The sequence below is a fragment of the Chanodichthys erythropterus genome, chromosome 16 (genome assembly GCF_024489055.1).
Source record: "Chanodichthys erythropterus isolate Z2021 chromosome 16, ASM2448905v1, whole genome shotgun sequence".
NCBI lineage: Eukaryota > Metazoa > Chordata > Actinopteri > Cypriniformes > Xenocyprididae > Chanodichthys > Chanodichthys erythropterus.
Window position 1 is genome coordinate 6,298,047 of NC_090236.1, and position 5,224 is coordinate 6,303,270.

Sequence of the window (5,224 nt, forward strand, 5' to 3'; positions counted from 1 at the left end):
ACCACAGACCACTTCCTGAGGACATATATTTTATGTCTTGTGCCTTTCTAGGAGCTTCACTTTATTTTAAAATGCAGCATTGGATGAAATGGTCAACTGTTACACTTAATCTGGACTGGAGATTTCTAGAATTTAAGTTGTTCTGATGTGTGCGTTTGTGTTTGCAGGAAAATGGCAGAAGCCAGTATTTCAGTGGCTGAGGATCCAGTCATCTGTCCAATCCAATCTGTCTGGATCTACTGAAGGACCCAGTGTGTACACCGGACCGAGCGACACGTCAAAAGACGTACATCCGAGTCAACGAGACTGAGGGAATTAGCGAGGGAAGGGAATTTAAAAACGAACTGGAACGCATTGGCAGCTTCCACCAGCGCCAATCAGACTGGCAGCTGCCACCAGGTCACGTGACCTGTCAGTGGCTGCTACCACCAGTCAGTTGAATATTGAACCCCTACTGTTTTACAAAAGCACAATGTTTTCTGTTATTGTGAGTTTACAGAGATAAAAGTAGACCCTTTACAGTTTATATTACTCTTATCTGTATGACCAAAATGACGGAGTATTTTAAGTGATCGCACCCCGCCTCCATGTCATACAGCGAGCACACAAACACTTGGATATGCGCCTAATAATAGCGCATATCTAGGACTAGGCCAGGGGTAAGGCAAGTTCAGTCCTAGAGAGCCGCTGTCCTGCAGAGTTTAGCTCCAACCCTGAAAAAAAACCTTCATCTGCCTATAGCCTTAGTAAACCTGAAGAACTTAATTAGCTTGTTCAGGTGTGTTTGATTAAGGTTGGAGCTAAACTCTGCAGGACAGCGGCTCTCTAGGACCAAACTTGCATACCCCTGGACTAGGCAAACATTAGCGGACTTGTATAGTTGCTACTACTTACATGTTTCAAGTGATAAGCCGTATTTGAGGTCGATGAATGATAGACGAATGTTTTGATTTCATGCCATTCACCGGCCGCGAGCGACGCATCAAAAGATATAGAACCCATTACATTCGGTGGTATTTTCACACTGGATGCGGCGTAGAAGACAGCTTCCAGAATCTACACGAGTTCAATGCTGGATTTGCACAAAGGCTATAACTGAAGAAGTAGTTTCCACGTTAAAAGCAGAAGCTGATGTTTATTGGCTTCAAACAGTAAATATGTTTTATTGTTTGTACATGTCTTTTAAATGTATAGTTCTGTTGCTATTTTTGGTTGCATCAAAGACGTAAACAAAGACCAACTCGTTTTTGCTTCGCTAGCCAGTTAGCTAAATTCTTCTATTGCATACTTCACCAACAAACGTGTTCATAGACAAACAGTTGTTCCTGCTATAATTAAATGATACCTTTACAAAAATGAGACTACTCAGTCATGTATTCGGCTACAGTAAAGATTTACGATAAAAATAGAAATCAGGATAAAACCGTATATTGAAAGCTAACAAACAGCAGTGACAGCATATCTAAACACTTTGACACAAATACAAAATGAAATACCATTCAAAAACATCCTTTAAAAGCCATGATTGCAAGTTTCTGCTTGACCCTCTTCATCTGCGTCTGATTCAATTTGATACAGCAATATAGACACCATTATTTACATTTTCACTGAAGCAACGGATGGTAAGGGGCGTGGCGTTTCCGGACGCTTCAGCGAATCACGATACACTGGGCCAGCTACCAACCTGCTAAACAATCTGATGGTGCGTTCAAGTCATGTCGGAAAGATCGTATTTACGAGCAGAACCGACATGAACGGCACCACAGTGTACCAGTGGGAAGCTCGTAATTTTCTTTAAGCTCCTGATCTGTACGAGTTGGGGGCGTGTCAGTCAGAAACATAGCGAAATACCACAATACTTAAAGGTATTAGCAGTGACATTGTCAGGCTTTTCTATTTAAAACAAAGTAAGCTGATTCCCAGCAAAAAATACGATAGCATCACAATATAAAAATGTAATATGTAACAATAAAGTTTACAATGGCTTCATAAATTAATTAAAAAACATAAAAAAGCAACATGCAACTAATGCACATTCTTTCTGTAACGAAGCGGGAGTCATGGTAAGATCCAAATGCAAGCTTTATTAAGAATGTCGTACAGGCAGGGTCAATCAGGAGCAGATGAGAACAGCAAGGGACAGGCAGGATCGTGATCAGGGTGCAGGCAATGGTCAGGACAGGCAGATATCATTCACAGAACAGTATAACAGGCAAGGGTCAGGACAGGCAGCAACGGGTCAAAAACAGGAACAGGCAAGATCAATCACAGGCAGACAGAAAACAAGGAAACGCTCAGAATTGTCACAAGGAATCAAGACTTCGCAAACTGGTGGTGTGAGTGTGAGTCCTTTATAGTCCTGTTAATGTACTGCAGCTGGGTGTGGTGATTAGTGAGGAGTATGTGCATGGCTGTATGTGGCGACAGGTGATTGGTGTGGAGTGACCATGTGACTGGCAGGGAGGATTGTGGGTAATGTAGTCCGGGAACTGACAGGAACAGACGGTGATCGTGACACTTTCCTCTACATTTTATTTTTTAGAAGCAGAAGTGTTGTTATTTGTGTAATTAATTTAGAGAAGGCACATCGCCATCATACTCAGAAGAAAGTGACTTGAATGCACCTACCGTCGTACACACGACTTCCCACCTCGTAAATATGAACTTCCCAGGAGGACTTGAACGCACCTGTCACGATCACCATCTGTTCCTGTCACGTTCCTGCTCACTCCAGACTCCATTTCCCATAATCCTTCCTTGCCTATCACATGCACTCACTCCACCAATCACCTGTTGCCACATACAGCCTAGCACTCCACACTGATCACCACACCCAGCTGCACATCATTACCAGGACTATAAAGGACTTTCACACACACCACCTCACCGCGAAGTCTTGTTAACTGTTGTTGCAATTCTGAGCGTTTCCTTGTGTTTACTGTCTGCCTGTTTGCTGTTACCGTTCCTGCCTGTTCCCTGTTTATTGACCCGTTGCTGCCTGTCCTGACCCTTGCTTTGTACACCGACCTGTGAGTGATATCTGCCAGTCCTGACCTCTGCCTGTACCTGGATTACGATTCTGCCTACCCTCTGCTGTACCTCTTTGCTCCTGATTTACCCTGCCTGTACGACCACGCTTACATTTAATTAAACACTGCATTTGGATCCCCTGCCTGAGACTCCCTTCATAACAGCACCATGAGCACATTGCTTATTTCGGAGGGAGTGGCTTCATAGAACCAGGAAATCAAACGAGCTGTTCATATGACAGTGGAAACAGAGGTGTAGTATAAAGGTAAAATATATGAAAAAAAAACGAAGCATTAAGACGTTAAACTGTGACCCAAAAACACAATCAAGCCTGAAAAAAAACTACTGAACTACCCCTTTAAATTAATTTATTTGATTAGGAAAAGTGAACAGCATGAGTAAGATGCATCATAAGATGCGCAATATAGGTGCTGGTCATATAATTAGAATATTATCAAAAAGTTGATTTATTTCACTAATTCCAGTCAAAAAGTGAAACTTGTATATTATATTCATTCATTACACACAGACTGATACATTTCAAATGTTTATTTCTTTTAATTTTGATGATTATAACTTGACAACTAAGGAAAATCCCAAATTCAGTATCTCAGAATATTAGAATATATATAATATATTGTGAAAAGGTTTAATATTGAAGACACCTGGTGCCACACTCAAATCAGCTAATTAACTCAAAACACCTGCAAAGGCCTTTAAATGGTCTCTCAGTCTAGTTCTGTAGGCTACACAATCATGGGGAAGACTGCTGACTTGACAGTTGTCCAAAAGACGGCCATTGACACCTTGTACAAGGAGGGCAAGACACAAAAGGTCATTACAAAAGAGGCTGGCTGTTCACAGAGCTCTGTGTCCAAGCATATTAATAGAGAGGTGAAGGGAAGGAAAAGATGTGGTAGAAAAAAAAGTGTACAAACAATGGGGATAACCGCACCCTGGAGAGGATTGTGAAACAAAACCCATTCAAAAATGTGGGGGAGATTCACAAAGAGTGGTCTGCAGCTGGAGTCAGTGCTTCAAGAACCACTACGCACAGACGTATGCAAGACATGGGTTTCAGCTGTCGCATTCCTTATGTCAAGCCACTCTTGAACAACAGACAGCGTCAGAAGCGTCTTGCCTGGGCTAAAGACAAAAAGGACTGGACTGCTGCTGAGTGTTCCAAAGTTATGTTCTCTGATGAAAGTAAATTTTTTCCTTTGGAAATCAGGGTCCCAGAGTCTGGAGGAAGAGAGGAGAGGCACACAATCCATGTTGCTTGAGGTCCAGTGTAAAGTTTCCACAGTCAGTGATGGTTTGGGGTGCCATGTCATCTGCTGGTGTTGGTCCACTGTGTTTTCTGAGGTCAAAGGTCAACGCAGCCGGATCGCCATATTTGGGACCGATCACAGCTGCGCGCCCTGTTAAAGTCTATGGTGACAGCAGCTACAACTACCAGAGGAAGGCCAACGAAACGCTCTCAGAAGGTTCACAACAAGTTTATAATATATCTTGGATATGTGGCGCTGTTAGCCGTTTCAACAGTCAGAACTACAAATTTATTTGATCCCAAAGTAGTTAGATCGGCGGAATTATTGGCTTCATTCAGAAGGGACCACACCACTGGCAGCCAAACAGCAATGCACAACATTAATAACTGCTGGGACTGTCATTTACATAACATTATAACGAGAACACTATTGTAATAAAATGTTGTGAATTCTCTGTGTTGTTGTTTCAGCGTGTTGTTGTGGTAAGAGCGCATCGACTGAGTTTGATTACATTGATTACATAACTTGTTCAAAATTCACTGTAATATCTGATTATTCTCATAAAGGATGTGTTTCGTTGAGGTAAATAACCCACAGAGCTGATGATCATCTAGCTTCAGCGTGAGCGCTCAAAAAGTAAGACAAAACATTAATATGATTGGGACTTTCTTCTTCTTATACATGATATTATAATCGTATATACTTGTAAAATAACGTTGTGAATTATTTGGGCTTATTTGCTGTGTTTCGGAATTTCAATGACGTTACTTCAAGTTCATCTGTGCGTGATTTTGTGCAAATACTAGTTGTAATATTATTTTTATTTTGTATTAATATCTGGATTATTTTATATAGGATGTGTTCCGTTGAGTTAATTAACTTTCAGTTTATGAGTTTTTTATTCTCTTCAGCTTCAGCGTGCG